The sequence below is a fragment of the Euprymna scolopes genome, chromosome 26 (genome assembly GCF_053919585.1).
Source record: "Euprymna scolopes isolate OS-2025 chromosome 26, ASM5391958v1, whole genome shotgun sequence".
Classification (NCBI taxonomy): Eukaryota; Metazoa; Mollusca; class Cephalopoda; order Sepiida; family Sepiolidae; genus Euprymna; species Euprymna scolopes.
The window spans coordinates 93,076,329-93,093,754 of NC_136507.1; the positions used below are offsets into that span (position 1 = coordinate 93,076,329).

At 37.0% G+C, this 17,426-nt stretch overlaps 1 protein-coding gene and 1 pseudogene across 2 annotated transcripts in view; both read right to left on the minus strand.

Annotated features, from left to right (window-relative positions):
• LOC145248262 (zinc transporter ZIP11-like) overlaps positions 1-17,426 on the minus strand; it is a 272,606-nt gene that overhangs the window by 69,294 nt on the left and 185,886 nt on the right. The gene's annotated exons all lie outside the window — the stretch shown is intronic.
• Positions 1,886-1,977, minus strand: LOC145248505 (U2 spliceosomal RNA; annotated as a pseudogene).

Below are 17,426 nucleotides of genomic sequence, written 5' to 3' on the forward strand. Positions count from 1 at the left end.
GCAGAGGCTCCTGCCTCGATTTTTGGGCTGGTGGCAGAAGGGATTATGTGTTTCCGCTTTTGTCTCACTACCGTGCTCCATTCTTCCCCCTTGGCCTCCTGGGTGGTTTGGGTTTTCCTTGGAGCTGGGGTTGGTGCTGCAGTTGCAGGGGTTGTTGCCGCCTGTTTTGGTGCGGGCGTTGTCTCAGGGGTTGTGACCGCCTTTTGGGTTATTGGATTAGGGGTTACCCTTTGGGGGCAACTCCTAGCCATGTGGCCCTGCTTTTGGCAGAACCAACAGTGTGGACGACGGCCCTCCACCACTACCGTTATGCTGGCGTCTTTGTATGTCAGCAGCGGTGGTATTGCTTGAAAACCTTCCCTCTTCAGCCTCATTGCTATTGTGTAGCAGCCCAGGTGAGTCCCAGTTTTTGACCGTACTGGGGTCACCTGTTCTACCTCACCGTACTGGCTGAAGAGGCATCCTAATACTTCCGCAGGTATTTGGGTTGGCACATTAAATACCTGCACCCGAGTCCTTCTCTTGCCCTGGTATTCAGGTGTTAGTTTGACTCTCCCATGCTTTATTTCTTGGAGGGAGAGTCTCTCCGCATCTTCCTTGGTGGGTAGGAGGATGTCCCACATGGCGTAGCTCCTCTGGTACAGGTATAATACCGGGATGTTTAGCTTGTGTAGGAGCCCTGCCATGTCTTCCTTTTTCATCCCTAGGAGGCGGTTTTCCGGCATATCCGAGATGATGAGGGAGAGCACTCTGTCTTCGATTGCCTCCCAAGCGCCTGGCACTGGTTTAATTTCTGCCCCCTCTATGTATTGTCTGTACTTGGTCAAGTACAAGTCTCTATACTCTTGAGGGGACAGTTGCTTCTCTACAGTCTTCCCCCATGCCGACCCTCTTGTTGGTGTTAGATCTTTGGTGAGGTTGGACTGTTTTTGCTGTTCCTTGGCGGAAGGGTTGCTATTTTGAGGGGCATTTCCCTTTCCGCTTTCCTTTGGGACCGACTCTCCCTGCTCTACACTTCTTCCAGGAAATACTTCCCTTTTTGGGGAGTCGGCCTCCTGGGGAGCATTGTCCTCTTTATTGTCCTTGGGAGCTTTTGCCCCTTTTGTTTTGGGGAGGTTTAGGCTGTATGCCCCCTCGTTTTCTTGATTTGCTCCCCTTTTGGGGCAGTAGCCCTCCTGGGGAGCACTGTCTCTCTTATCGTCCTTTGGGGCTACTGCCTCTTGATTTTTGTTGTCAGAGCGGGATGCCCTGTCCAACATTGTTTTTTCTCCCCTTTGTGGGGAGTCGCCCTCTTGGGGAGCACTGTCTCCCTTATCGTCCTTTGGGGCTACTGCCTCTTGATTTTTGTTGTCGGAACGGGATGCCCCGTCCAACATTGTTTTTTCTCCCCTTTGTGGGGAGTCGCCCTCTTGGGGAGCTGCTGGTGAGTTTTCTCCCTTCTGGGGGGCGTCCTTCGGTTTAGTGTCCGGGCGGTATGTCCCGTTGCTTTTTGCTTCCCCTGTTGGGGAGCCGTCCTCTTGGGGAGCAGTTTTTCTTGTGGGGGTATCTGTATTGGTGGTCCCCGGGCTGGGGGTGTCCATTTTTGAAAAAAGCTCTCTCTTCCCTGTATAAATTCACCAAAATGAGTGACGTGGAGTCGGCGTGCAAATTGGGAGCCGACTTTGGCGCCAAAAAGAAGTGGCGCCAAAGGCGGCAAGAGGGGAGATAGAACTGAGAGAGGGAGTGGGAAGTTAGTGGAGGGAAGAGAGAAAGTGTTTCCGACCCTCCCTCGCGGGAAGGTCGTAAATTATCAGCTCGGATCCCCCCGTGAGGGGGGAGAGCAGAGAAAGACAGACCAAGTGGGGGTGCGGACAGAACGCTACCCAACAAGCTCGCCGGGCACGAGAATGTGTCGCCAGAACAACACTGCCTATCGCTGTGTATGTATCAGAGAACAGATACTACACTTTGATCTTGGCCAAAAGGCCAAGAAAAGCTTAAAAAGCTAAGAACAGCATCTGATCTTAACCAAAAAGGCCAAGCACAGAAGTGTTACGGACAGACCGACAGACAGAGTGACTAATAGAGTCGCTTGCACACGACTAAAAACTTACCAACGATAAAACAGCAATTCTTTCCTCTTTGTCAGGAACATTAGTGAGGACTAAAGGACAAAATGTGGCACATGTGCCATGTCCCATAAATAAAAACTTGCCAACGATAAGTGTTAGATGGAAGAGATTCTGACCGAGAAAACAGCAATTCTTCCCTTTTTGTCAGAAACATCGCTCATGGAACGTGAGGATTAAAGGACAATATAAGGGAAGCGAGAGTTATGCGGCTGCCGAAAATAAACCAAAGATTCATTTTCTAATCTCCTAAGCTAGATATTCGCTTGCCTGTTGCAATAAAGAATTTACGCTAGTCTTTTTCATCAGCACCAGATGATTCGGACCAAGAAAATCTCAACAATGCAGGGCAGTATGTCAGCTGGCACCGGTAAAACAGGTAAATAAAAGTGACAAAAATCAAAAGAAAAACTCACAGACATTAACTGAAGTATACGTCTTATGCGAGGTAAAGGTTATAAAAATACCACACAAATCTTGGGCTGATAGTTGTAGAACAGCGGAGTTAGCAAGTTCAGTTGATAGGAAATGGCCAAGGAAGACTAACAATGGACTTCAGAGAAAGAGGGATAAGTAAATAGCAATGGCCAAGAACACATTACCCGAAAGTGCTTCCTTTAAACTCCTCGGCCTAACATTTACAAGGAACATGAACTGGAATAGATACATTGAGAGCATTGCCAAGGCTGCTGCTAGGAAGGTTGGCTCCCTCTACCGTGCTAGAAAACTACTTACGCCTGAAAGTATCCTATACCTCTATAAGGCTACCATTCACCCATGTATGGAATACTGTTGTCACATTTGGGCTGGTGCATCTGCTACTTGTCTCTCACTCCTGCACAAGGTTCAAAAGAGAGCCGCTGACCTGACAGGTCCCGAACTGTTATCTAGGCTTCAGCCTCTGTCCCATCGACAAAACGTTGCATCCCTCTGCTTGTTCTACAAGTGTTTTAATGGTGAATGCTCTGACAAACTACAAGCACTTGTACCCAACAAACCAGACAAGCAGCTAAATCCCACCCCTTCACAGTAGAGATCCCTAGGTGTAAGAAAGCCTTCTACTCCAATAGTTTCTTCCCCAGAACTGCTAGATTTTGGAACTTCCGGGATTCTGCTTTCCTAACTGTACTGACATGCAGAAGTTCAAGTGTAATGTGAACAGACATCTTGCTGTTCATCTCCCTTCATAATGCTCCTGCAACTTATGTCCCCGATAGTAGCCCCCTAATTCAAAGTGGGAATGTGCCTTGTTTAGGGTGAAAATTGAATTAAAAATATATATATATATATATATATATATATATATATATATATATATATATATATATTTATATATAAATCGATAGAACATTAACTCTATAATAATATATATGAAATCTGCAAGAATTAAAATATCATATTTAAGCGTATTTTACAGCCTGGCTATGCTGGGCGTCCCTGCTAGCTTGGATAAATACATTTACAGTTTTAACAAAATAGCTACAATAATATCAGAACGTCTCCATTTACACTGAATATATACAGAATGCCAACATCAATAGATTACATATGAATCAGTCCCGTGTGGTATTTGCACAGGTCCTGCTAGTCTTTTATTAAAATGGAGTTATCTCCCTTAAACCAATGACGCGTTTTAGAAGAGAACCAAAAATTGATTTGCTATTGAAGAATTATGAACAGCGACGAAAATGAAAAAAAAAAAAACACGATAGTTTAAAGAGAGGCAACTTGATTATCCTTTAAAGGGAGATAACGTGGCTATTATCTCCCTTGTCTTAAGATTTTTTTTCTATTTGAGAATTGAATAAAAAAAAAAAATACCTGACCAGTAAAAGGTTAGTTTGGAAGGTAAAAACATACCACATAATATTAACCATTTTTTTCAGGTAACTTAATACTGAATCCATTTCTGATCCTGATGAGTTTTTTTTTTTTTTTCAATATTTACAAATATTTAACAGCTTGGAATTTTTACATGAAAGGTTTGTAGATTAATATATTTTGTAAAATAAATAGCCTGGAAATCAGAATTTATGGATCGAACCCTGACAGGTATTATGATTCCAAGTCAGGATGGAGTATGAAGTAATGCTAACAAAGGCATAAATACACACTTCCCAAAGCTCCCAAATGGAGATCTTGTTACCTGATGTAATTTAAGGCAAGGTTGCAGAGTTGGAAGGTTCATCTCGGAATATTAAGATTCCAAAATATTCACTACCTTATTTTAAATTACAAGGTGGAACGATAAAGGTGTCGCCCTAAAGAAAACAACACCACAGCTTTATTTTAAAACTTTTATTGAAAAACTAAATTCAGCTAACTTGATTATGTAGTAGAGCTGACATATTCAATGTAGCCGCCTTCAGCCTCAATCACCGTCCTAATACAGGTTTGGAACTAGGATCATGTCTTTTCGACAAGCACCGGTAGGAGCTGGTCGAATACTCGGCAGCGATCAGGCTGACTTTGGTGCTGTGGGAGGCCATGTAGAGGATGTTCTCGACGTATAACCAAACAAAATAGTTCAGCATGGAGGAGGAGGCCGTGCCAGTGAGAGAAGGGTACAAAGTTGAAAAACTCCTTCTTTCGACTTCGAAGAAGTGACGCAGCATGTTGTGGCCTTCACTTGAAACCACACCAAAGACCGTAACCATGGTCGGAAACTTTTTTTATCACCCTGGGCATGTCCCTGTTATTTGTAGCAATCCCATGATGCATTTTGAGGGTGCTGGCAATGGTCCTGTTGTCATAATTTGGATCAGTAGAGAGCACGAGTTGAACAGCTCATTGAACATTGTCTCACTTTCAGACATGATAGAAGGCTCCTATCCCTATTAGGATTTGTTCACAAATGGCCAACTAGTAGATGGCCTGCAACAAAAAAAGAAAACCGGTTTTCATCAAAAGAAAATGGAATTATGTCGTCTTTTCTTGGGTGACAATTTTATCATTCCACCCTGTAAATTTCTGATATTTTGAGATAAGGATTCAGAATTTGTATTAGTAATTTGTAATTGCATTCTTAGTGTCGCCTGCACTAATGATTCAAAGATTTGTGGCATAGCAGATAAAGCACTTGCTTGATAAATTACACTCTTTTGAAGGTTGAAGGTTCAATCCTTAGTGCAGGTGACACTCAAATACAATTGCAAGTTACTTAAGAGTTCTACCCAGTCATGGCTGACAGAACAAGACCATTCTACCTGTGTGGAATAAATAAATGTTCTGTTTAAAATTCTGCGCAGATTCCCGAGTTTGAGAGAAAGATTTCTGAGTTTGACAAGACACACCTGAAGAAGGTTAAAGGTTACACCGACCGAAACGTTGGGCAAATAACATTTAAGTCGTCCAAATAATCCAAATGTCTTATTTTAAAGTCTTCCAATATTCAAACTGTTGATGGTTTGGCAATTAAAATATCCAACCTTGACTCTTAGCATTCTTACAAGACCTCTGACTCCCCTCAGACTCGTCATCCCTCATATAAGATCATATCCAGGACCAACATACTTTTGAAAGAATTTCTCAAACAAAAGATAAAAGAATGCAATGTTGTTGTTAACGTTATAATTCAAAAGAGACACTTGCTAATTCCCATGGAATGTCACTAACAATGCTAATACTTACAACAATTGCTACAATCGGTAATTATCACTTAATACAATCTGCTATAATTTTTATGTTCAACTGACACTTGTCCGATGCGTTTTTCTGCACTAATGTTCGTTACGAAATTAAAAGACAGATTGGATCCATCTGCAATGGATATTTTTATTTTTTATTTTTTTTTTTACATGGAGGTCACCACATATCAAGGCCCGGAAGCGACTCGGGGATAAGGGTTATTGCATGTTCAGTAATCAATGGGATAGTATCATAGTAATCGTTAGTATTGGAGATTTGATAAAGTGTCTTACTTAAGGGGGCGATTAATCAGGAATTTGTTTATGTTGGATTTGAAGACATCAAAGTTGTAGTCAGGTTGGAAACAGGCAAACGGAAGAGAGTTCCACAGGGGTACACTTCTAAGAAAGAAGCTTTGCTCATGGAATCTACGTTTTGATTTAGGCACAGATAAAAAGTAGGGAAAATTAATGACAGTGGTTTCAGCTAGACGGGTGTTTATCGTGAAAGATTGGCGAGAGGGGACCATAGATTGGAGCTCAGATGAGCACTTTGCCATGGAAATCACGATAAAACAAAGATATGAAACAAAGACATCTATTATATAAAAAGCACTTGATTGTGTGCGTGGCATAGAGTCAAAGACTACAAAACAAACACCCATAAGTTCACTATGTTCTTGATCAGCTCTGGACTGAATATCTAAATTTGGAGAAAAAAAAAACTCCTTGACCTGAAACTAGTGCAGTTTTCTAGTCATATCAAAGGGAAGTAACTCTGTTTTTTTATCAAGAAGTTAATTCTGACTCATTTATTAAGGAATCCATAAGAGAGAGTTGTATGTATGTATGTATGTATGTATGTATGTATGTATGTATGTATGTGTGTGTGTGTATGTCCAGATAGAGGAATGGGCAGAGCAAAGGGGAGAGAGAGGAGAAAACGGGAAAGGAGGGATAGAGAGGGGGGAAGCGATAGCTAGTTAGAAGGATTGGTTGGTTGTTTTTGTTTTATGGCATATCAACCCTTTTCGGGTTATTTAATGCCGAATCCAAAGATTTAAGAAAAATTTTTTAATAGAATATATTTGTTTTCAAGTCGGTTTCTATTTAACCCATAGTTGGAACCCTAACAGGTACTACCACTCTGGGGCAGAGTGGACCTGGGAGTAATGGTAATTAAAGGGTGGCTCCACACTCCCTAAAGCCCACAAGCTGGGGCCTCACCACTGGATATAGTTTAAGGTCATATCCAGGACCCCCATTGAGAGATTTTTACCCTCTGCAGGGGGGCAGTCGGTGTATTCTAATGCCCCACCGACAGGGCCAAGTTAGAAGAAAGAGGGTCTAGTAAAATTAACTTTTACTTAGATATTATTAGACAGATACTCGTCCTAGAATAGGTAAAACTAATTCACCAAAGAGAACAATTCTGCACTGGTTTTATGTCATTGATACAAAGCTTTAAATCAAGATGTAATGATATTAAACATAATGTCTAGAATCCTCATTCTGGTTTTGATCAAAGCACATTACATGATTTGCATTATAGAAAATGTCTTAAATTACAAGCTTTACCTTAAGGAGTCTTAAGAAATTCAGTGAATCTTGTTTAATTGGTTTCTAATGATTATGGATAGAATTCAATGCAAATATTTGAATTTTTAAAATAGGAGGCTGTGCCCATTAAAAATCCTTTAAAAATATTTCAAAGAAACTGAAACTTGTGGAATATTTATTAATTTATATCTAATACTTATCTTTAGATTTCACAAATATTGGAATTATCTGAATTTTCACAAAGGGTTTTCAACTCCTTTTCTTTTTACAAAACTAAATTAAACTCAATGTAGTTCACATTTCGATGCCTTATGCATATCAGTCATGTTCCAAAATTCATAATGATCGGTTAATTAGTTTATAAATTAATTCTGTGCATATAAATATATGAATGCATAAACATATCTAACTTTATTATTTTATGTATATAGACATGTTCGTGGATAACTATTTTATCTCTTTCTCTCTCATATATATATATATATATATATATTTACATACAGTGAATCGTGTCTAATTAGTGTCTGATGATTATGGATCAAAGTGAATGCAAATTTGATATAGGGTTACATAAACAACTGACTTGAATGAACTTGAAAATAGCATTGCTTGACATCAGTATTAGAGCAAGAAATCGACGTTCATGTTTATTGATTAAGAAAGCTGAAAGCTTTATTAAAAGTATTACTTAATAGCCTTACAAAATTATGAGTTGATTGCAAAAAAGAAACAGGTGGTTGATGGATGGAGGAAAGAAGGCAAGGTTGGCCAGTTAGCAGAAACAAGATGAGAAAGTGAGTTGCTTGGTAGAAGAAATAAGGTGAAGAAAGACATGGTAGAATGGAATAAGGTGAAGAAAGACTTGGTAGAATGGAATAAGGTGAAGAAAGACTTGGTAGAATGGAATAAGGTGAAGAAAGACTTGGTAGAATGGAATAAGGTGAAGAAAGACTTGGTAGAATGGAATAAGGTGAAGAAAGACTTGGTAGAATGGAATAAGGTGAAGAAAGACTTGGTAGAATGGAATAAGGTGAAGAAAGACTTGGTAGAATGGAATAAGGTGAAGAAAGACTTGGTAGAATGGAATAAGGTGAAGAAAGACATGGTAGAATGGAATAAGGTGAAGAAAGACTTGGTAGAATGGAATAAGGTGAAGAAAGACATGGTAGAATGGAATAAGGTGAAGAAAGACTTGGTAGAATGGAATAAGGTTAAGAAAGACATGGTAGAATGGAATAAGGTGAAGAAAGACTTGGTAGAATGGAATAAGGTGAAGAAAGACTTGGTAGAATGGAATAAGGTGAAGAAAGACTTGGTAGAATGGAATAAGGTGAAGAAAGACATGGTAGAATGGAATAAGGTGAAGAAAGACTTGGTAGAATGGAATAAGGTGAAGAAAGACATGGTAGAATGGAATAAGGTGAAGAAAGACTTGGTAGAATGGAATAAGGTGAAGAAAGACATGGTAGAATGGAATAAGGTGAAGAAAGACTTGGTAGAATGGAATAAGGTGAAGAAAGACTTGGTAGAATGGAATAAGGTGAAGAAAGACTTGGTAGAATGGAATAAGGTGAAGAAAGACATGGTAGAATGGAATAAGGTGAAGAAAGACTTGGTAGAATGGAATAAGGTGAAGAAAGACTTGGTAGAATGGAATAAGGTGAAGAAAGACATGGTAGAATGGAATAAGGTGAAGAAAGACATGGTAGAATGGAATAAGGTGAAGAAAGACTTGGTAGAATGGAATAAGGTGAAGAAAGACATGGTAGAATGGAATAAGGTGAAGAAAGACTTGGTAGAATGGAATAAGGTGAAGAAAGACATGGTAGAATGGAATAAGGTGAAGAAAGACTTGGTAGAATGGAATAAGGTGAAGAAAGACATGGTAGAATGGAATAAGGTGAAGAAAGACTTGGTAGAATGGAATAAGGTGAAGAAAGACATGGTAGAATGGAATAAGGTGAAGAAAGACATGGTAGAATGGAATAAGGTGAAGAAAGACATGGTAGAATGGAATAAGGTGAAGAAAGACTTGGTAGAATGGAATAAGGTGAAGAAAGACTTGGTAGAATGGAATAAGGTGAAGAAATACATGGTAGAATGGAATAAGGTGAAGAAAGACTTGGTAGAATGGAATAAGGTGAAGAAAGACATGGTAGAATGGAATAAGGTGAAGAAAGACATGGTAGAATGGAATAAGGTGAAGAAAGACTTGGTAGAATGGAATAAGGTGAAGAAAGACTTGGTAGAAGAGAAAAGGCGAAGAAAGATGATGAAAGAAGGTTTGGTTGTTTTGTTTTATGGCATATCAACCCTTTTCGGGTTATTTAATGCCGAATCCAGTTATTTTGGAAACAGTATTCATGTTGCATCCAGTTATTTTGTAGAAGGTTTTTATTCTCCAAGCTCTTTGTATCTTTAATTGCTAGTTTGTAGTGTTTGGTTTGGTTGTTTTATAGTGGATTTTATCGTTTTTGTTATCTGTCCTGCAGAACATGAATGAGCTTTGCAATGGGAGAAGGAAAAAGAGGTTACAGTATTAATGTTGGATACATTTTAAGTCACGAAGTGGGGGAAAGAGAAAGGGGAAATGGGAAGAAGAAAAAGAGGCGAAAGGTGGGTTTGTTTTTTTGTTTTTTTGTTCTGGTTTTGCAGAACATAATCAAGTTTTGCAAAAGGAAGTGAAAAAACAAAAAGCATCAACGTTAGGTGCATTTCGTCTCAGGAAGCCAATATCTTCAGACAGCCTGACCTGGTAGCACCAGGAAGAAAGAAGGCGAGAAAAGATGATTGACAGAAGAACGACAGCAAAAATTGTTGATTAAGCGAAGAGGACTAGAATGAATGATTGGTGGAAGATAGAATGTGAGGTCAGAAAGTGATGGTGCCTGGTTAGCAGAAGAAAGATGGGCCTAGTCGATTAGTGTAAAAATGTATGACTTGTCGATGAAACAAAGACAAGTGGGTCCAATTAAAGGGATTTCAAATTATGATGCAGCTCAATTTCAAATTCTATTTTATTTATAGAACAGAAGTATTAATATAAAGAAATAAAAGGAATTTCTGTTAACTTTTCTGGTACCATTTGGTCCAGCGATCATCATATTCATGTAACTGTCAACCTATTTACATATAATCTCAAATAGGCACTTGTACAGGGTGGAACAATAAATTTGTCACCCTAGAAAAGACGACATGATTCCATTTCCATTTGATGAAAACCTGTTTCTTTTTTCTTTTTTTTTATGTTGTTGCAGAGCATCTACTAGTTGGCCAGTTGTGTACAAATACCACGAGTGATAAGAGCCTTCTATAATGTATGAAGGTGGCAAAATGTTCAAAAAGCAAGATCGGATATGCGCTGCTGTAGAACCCCTGCTTTCTACCAATTCAAATTATGACAACAGGACCATTACCAGCACCCTCAAAATGAAAATCTAGACAGTTCAACGCTTGAGGGCACAGCTCGACAAAGTTTCCCGCCATAGTTGCGCTTGTAATTTATCTAACAGATAATGTTTTAGTCCAAAGATTATACTATACCATGTTCAAATCTAATTAAATATATTGCATGAAAATAAAACCTGGATAGTGAGGGTTGAAGACGTGTTGCATGGAGAAAAATAATAGATCTGATGACATCAAACAGGGTTCTGCAAACAAATTTATCTTTAGTAGACCTCTGACAACTAGTAGCCAAACAGAAAAGTTACTAGCAAAACCCATGTGATTTTTGGAATATGATATCTTTGTTCTATGATGAATATGTACATCATAAAGATTTTCTGTATTTTTTTTACATATATATATATGTGAATATAAGCATTGAATTTTATCTTGACACCTGAAAGTATAAACATTCAAATTTCTTCAGATGTATTTCTTTCTTTAGACAGCCTTCGTATAAAAAAAGAGTATATCGTTCTTTTAACTCAGCAATAAGCTTTGGAGGATTGTCAGTGAAAAAAAAAAAAAAAAGCAATCGTCAAAATATAATTGTTTTATTATTTCTAGTCACCACTTGCAAAAAAAGAAAATTCACAAATGCGACTGTTTCACTCACGACGTCAAAGCCTGTCAAAGATTAAATCTGGACAGTAGAGAGAGATGTGAAACGTCTTTGCTATGGCCAAATTGAAAAAAAAGTAAAGTTTTAGTTTTAACAGATGTAAAACAGTTGAGGTGGCAGTGTCAGTTGATATGGAAAAACTATGGCAAACATGGGAGGAAGATATATGAATAGATTTGAGAGAAAGAGGGAAAGAGAAATACCTGGCCAGAGATAGGTTAGTTCAGTTTGGTTGTTTTGTTTCATGACATATCAACACTTTTTCAGGTTATTTAATAGACACCATATTGGATAGTCTCCTGCCCGTTCATTTAAGGTTATAGAGTTGTAATCTGGAATAATGGATCGGTCTGATTTAAGCCAATGAGAATGGCTGGAATGTTTTAAGGGAGAATTTATTATTTTTCGAATCAGCGAACAGGAATTTAACTGTTGTACTAACAGTTTATGTATCAGTTATGGAGGGTGAAACCACAGTATTCATACCATATGTATAATAATCAGTGGTGTTTACTGGGTTCAGTGGTAGGACTTTAGTAATAGGAGGTAAAATCCAGACTACTTCTTCCATAGGTTAATGTGATAGTGCTGCTGTAGCTCCTCGGATGTAATCTAGGATTTTATTTAAACACTTGGATGTCAGAAAAGTTATATAAGATAGCGTCTAATAGGCTAGATGTAATAAATTTGTATGTGGTATATGTTGTTGCATATCTACAGTATTTTAGTCCAGAGGGGAATTTCTGCAATCAAATTATTATATACAACAAGATTAACGATTTATATCTTAAAATTTATCTATAAAGGTGAGAATGTGCATGTGAGAACACTTCTCAACACACACACACACACAATATATAACTCCCATAATTTGAACATCTGCTTCGTTCAAATTAGAGGATGCTGTTCATGTTTCGTGATAAAAAAATGTGCTGCAGTTAACTTTAATTTTCTAAGAATTAAGAAATAGTAAATGAAATTCATTGCTATATGATACTTCAAGTATATATTAAGTTGAGTTTACGATATATTGCAAGAAAGAATTGTTAAATATTATTACCAGGAACAAAAACACTGAAAATAAATTAAATCTACTCTTACTTGTTAGATATTTATTACCTAAGTTATCATCTACAGAAATCATACATTTATGTAAAATACAGATTTTTATTTATCCATTGAATGAGTCTCATTGTCATTTCATCGATTGAGCTCTCAGGCGCTGCCATTGTATTCCGTAAGCGATCACAAAATGTATTAGTGTTGGGGCGATTAATTGGAATGGAAATCAGGAATCGAAAAATTAGAGCTTTTGTGGGGTATAGGAATCGGTATCGGAAAATTTGCACCTTAATGCCAAGACCGATTCCTTAAATTATCCTTTTTATTCGATTTTGGTTTAAATACATCTTCCACTGCTTGTAGTAATAATAAAATTGTCCAGGTTAAGAAGAAGTCCAACTTTAGAGGAAGTTCAAATTAAATGAGTTTTACTGTGTATATATATATATATATATATATATATATGATGATTGCAACGTCTTGTCAGACGAGTGCCACTCCCTCAAACGTTTAAAATCCATGAGTCCAAATGTCTGAGGGAGTATCTATACAAATATGATGTTACAGAGTCTTAGCTTTGTACGACAGCTAAGTCTCTCTCTCGGTTCAAAATGTTGAGATCCAGCAACAAGCAAGAGCAAGATGGCCAGCAACAAATTAAACTGCAGACCAGCTTAATGCGGGTACTGGTCTTCCGCTTTATGGTTTTTTAAATCAGAGATTTGCTTCTCCTAGAAAGGTTGCTTTCACCACGGCTTACGGGAGCCCTCTCTACCCCAATACACATATACACACACACAAATATACACGGTGCTAGTTGGGTAACTGGGTCAACGGCCATATATATATATATATATATATATATATATATATATATATATATATACCAACCAATATATACTCAACGAATTTTTAATCTACAGACTTGAAATTTGGTATATAGAATATTCAAACATGCGGAAAAATTTTTAATCAGTTTTCATCCTGAGAAAAAGGTAAGGAGTAAAAATTGAAAAATTGGTACGTGGGATGTGATTGGATTTTTTATCTGTTTTTAACTGTTTCATGTTCGTGAAGCATGACAGCTTCCTTATGTTAAGTATAAGTTGATTTAAAAACACTTCAGAAAGATCATGTCAAGCTGGTCTAATGGTTATTGTACTCGACTCACTGTCTTTTAGGTTTTGGTTTCGATCTCAGCTCGAGTATTTTTTTTTTATTTGCAAGAAGTGAACTGTTTAGGGAAAAAAAACAATACTCGCATGCAAATGTCTCAGTTTCTTTCCATTTGTTTTAGTTCATTTTTTTTTTTTTTTTTTTTAAGGAATTTAATGTTACGTTTAATACCTATGGCATTTCTGTTTTTAATAAATAAGAATTCTGCATTAATTAAAATAAAATATTTATGCATATTTTACGAGCAGGCAATGCCAGGCAGCCTGCTAGTAAATAAATAAAAAAACATGTCTGATTGGTTTGTTTTAAGAATTGATCTCCTATATATTTTTTTTCTTTACTGCCTCTTTTCATTTCTATTTTTTTGCTTTTTTGTTTCCATTTTTTATCTTTTTATTCAGTTTCCATTCTCATTAAACGACTGACCTCAAATAAGACCAGAGGTCTCTTGTCGCCTGATGATGTCTTTTAAGACTGAAACAGTAAATTTATTGTAGCGACTTATGGTAATTTTATTTACCTAAATTAAATAAAATAATATCTTGCTCTTTTCTTTAATCGACCACTATCAACAACCTCATTGAAATTCAATGGTTTTACTTATGAACTTCTTAACCTGGAATATATATATAAGTAAAAATATCAATAATTGTGCATTAAAAATCAGTTTCAAAAGGAAAAAAACAAACAAAATCGAGTCGTTTCGGAAAACGATCGTACACTCAAGTTGACCCCCCCCTTTTGAAACTGATTTTTAATTCACAATTATTAATCTTTTTACTCATTAGTAATATATAGCTCTAGGCTATCTATACCTATTGAGCTTATTATATATCTACAGTACTATGGGCACTGTTCTTTTAAAAGTATTAATAAATTTAAATAAACTCTGCTCTTTAGACCCTAATTCCCTCTATAAATATATATATATATTTATAATATAAAGCCGAACGTCTGTGTGTGTGTCTGGTCACGAATAGGCTCCTATATTTTTTTATTTTTATTACATTTTCACCCCAAACAAGGCAAATTGCCACTTTGGTGTAGGGGGCTACTATCAGGGGCAACAACTACTGGGGTACTATGTAGAGATTTGGGCAGCAAGATGTCGGTTCACGTTACACTTGAACTTCTGCACGTCAGTACTGTTGGAGAAGCAGGGACCTGGAATGGAATTCCAGAGTCTAGCGGTTCTGGGAAAGAAACTATTGGAGTAAAAAGATCTTTTACATCTAGGGATCTCTACAGTGTGGGGGTGGGATTTAGCAGCTTGTTGGGTTTGTCGAGGGTGCTCACGTTGTGGGGGTTGACTATTTAAAAAACTGATTACATATAATGATAGAAGATGTATCGAAACACAGGAATGGGTATGTTTGATCTGACATAATGATAATTCATTAAAATTGTGGGGCCTGTGTACGCGCCTGGTCCACAAAGTATGGAAATAAAAAATAAAAAAAATTATAAAAAAAACGTTTACAACTGTTTTTGATATAGATGTACATAATAATGCTTTGATAAGTATGTTCTAACTTAAATAGGGATGGTATAATAAAATTGTGGGGTCGGCGTTCGCGCCTGGCCTACATAGAATGGAAATAGGCACAAACTTTAATAAATACTTTTCTTATCTATCTGCGTAAGTATACTTTGATAATTATGTTTCAGTTTGAAGAAATATGGTATAATAAAATTATGGGGTGTTCGTTCGCGCCTGACCTCCATAGAATGGAAATATGTCAGAAAGTTTAACAAGGTTTTTTTAATATAAATCCACAGAATATTGTGATAAGTGTTTCAGTGTAAACAGGTATGGTATAATAAATTATGGGGTTTATCTATTTTATTTTTACTTTCATCATATTTTGCTTTGGTTTTGATGCCCCCAAAGTCGAAGCTATCTCTTTACAACCCTTCCTTTTCATAAGCTATCATACTTTCATAAATCAGAGTCCATTTTCTGTAGGCTGTTTTTGAACCCAGTCAACGACGGTTACTTTTGCTAGTATATATATATATATATATATATATATATATATATATATATATATATATATATACTAGCAAAAGTAACCGTCGTATATATGAGAGAGAGAGAGGGGGCAGGGCAGAAAAGGTTATGGGGAGGGATTTACTAATCAAGAAAAGCGTGCAAATTTTTAACCTCCATTACGCCGGACTTCTTTTAATACGGTTAGTTATTTTTATTGCAACATTGAACTCTGAATGAACTGTCCACATGAACTGTTCCATATTTACATCTTATGTTTTTTCAAGTTTTGTGACTACAAATTATAAAACTTCAAGTTTCAACCCACGCAGCAACCAGCAAATACATAGAAATGTTAAAACTTTTAACGTGACTTTCTGATTATTTCGCTAACAATTTTTTCCTTTGATGAAAAGAAATAGCATTCTTTGAAACACTGCGGATTAAGGAGCACCCAGCTTTGGAGTATTCTGCCGAATAATAGAAATTTTTTGTAAAATTCTACTTTGCAACTATGTTCTTACAACGCCAACAAAAAGAAAGTCAAATAAGAACAGGTAAAATTATAGAAGAATAAAAGGCCAATCAAATGAGGTAAAATTTGTTTAAACAGTTACATTAAATTTAGCTTAAATTTGCCGTTTTGAAAAAATTACAAGTGCGGGCTTTCTTTTTGCCGCCTGTGTATATATACGCGATCACGCTCACGTAGTTTTTTTTTAAGCTATTTACATATTTAGTTACCCATTATTCTCCATATTTAAGTATCTACCAATACCTACTGACCCCCCTACCTTCCCTTTATATCTACATATCTATCTACATCTCAGCTTTTATTCAGATTTATATAGTGTTGAGCTTGACCTGGTAAAATCCAACACAATGGTTTGCTATTATGAAAAAAAAAAAAAAAAAAAAAAGAAATCCAGGTCAGATATGATTTTACCTAAAGTGAATCGAGTGTGAGAAAGGTCAGAGTTCAAATACAAACAGAAACTCTCGAGGATTTATAGATTCAGCATTAATCACGTTTATGTAACAATAAAAAAAAGCAGACTTACGAGTTTACTTTAAAAAGAAAAAAAGAAAAAAGAAGAAACAGGTCATTCAATAGTTTTTTCCCAGAACTATTTTTATCCCTTAACCAATTTCTCACATTTGTCAATAGTTAAATTCCAGCTCTCTGTCAAGGGTAGAGGTCGTCTCAAACTCGAGGGCACAAAAAAGCAATTACATGTTTAGAGAGAGAGGTAGCATTACGTCATGGTCGGAAAACGTCACATACCAATATATATAACTAGCGGAGGTGGGGGTACCCGGCGTTGCCCGGGTGTTTGGAGGTGTGTATGTAGGAGAGGGAGGACCTGTTTTAATATTATAAAAACAACATGCTATAAAAAAATTGGAAAAACCAAAACAAAGCAAAACCGCGAACAAATGTTAAAAAAAAAAGGTGTAAAAGAGGAAAAAAGTTTTAGGTAGGAAGACAGGTTCGAACCCGAAGCATCGAGGCTAAGGATGAAAAAAAAATGCCTGACACGTTACCTATATGCCAAAGAGACACACAATTGAGAACGGATAAAATTTTAACCCTTTAAAAACACTTGCAGGTGGTTCTGGGTCAAACATGACGTTATTGTCGTAGTAGCAGGAAGAGACCGAGTTTAGGGTGAAGAAACATCCACACACACAGATTTTAGCTTTCATATTTATAGATGCCCCCCCCCGCCCTGATTTAGCTAATATATTACGCGTAAAATTGAAAGGAATTAAAACAAGACGAACGTGAAATAATACCAAAGGAAAAAAGGAAAAAAAAAGAACCCCCCCCCCAA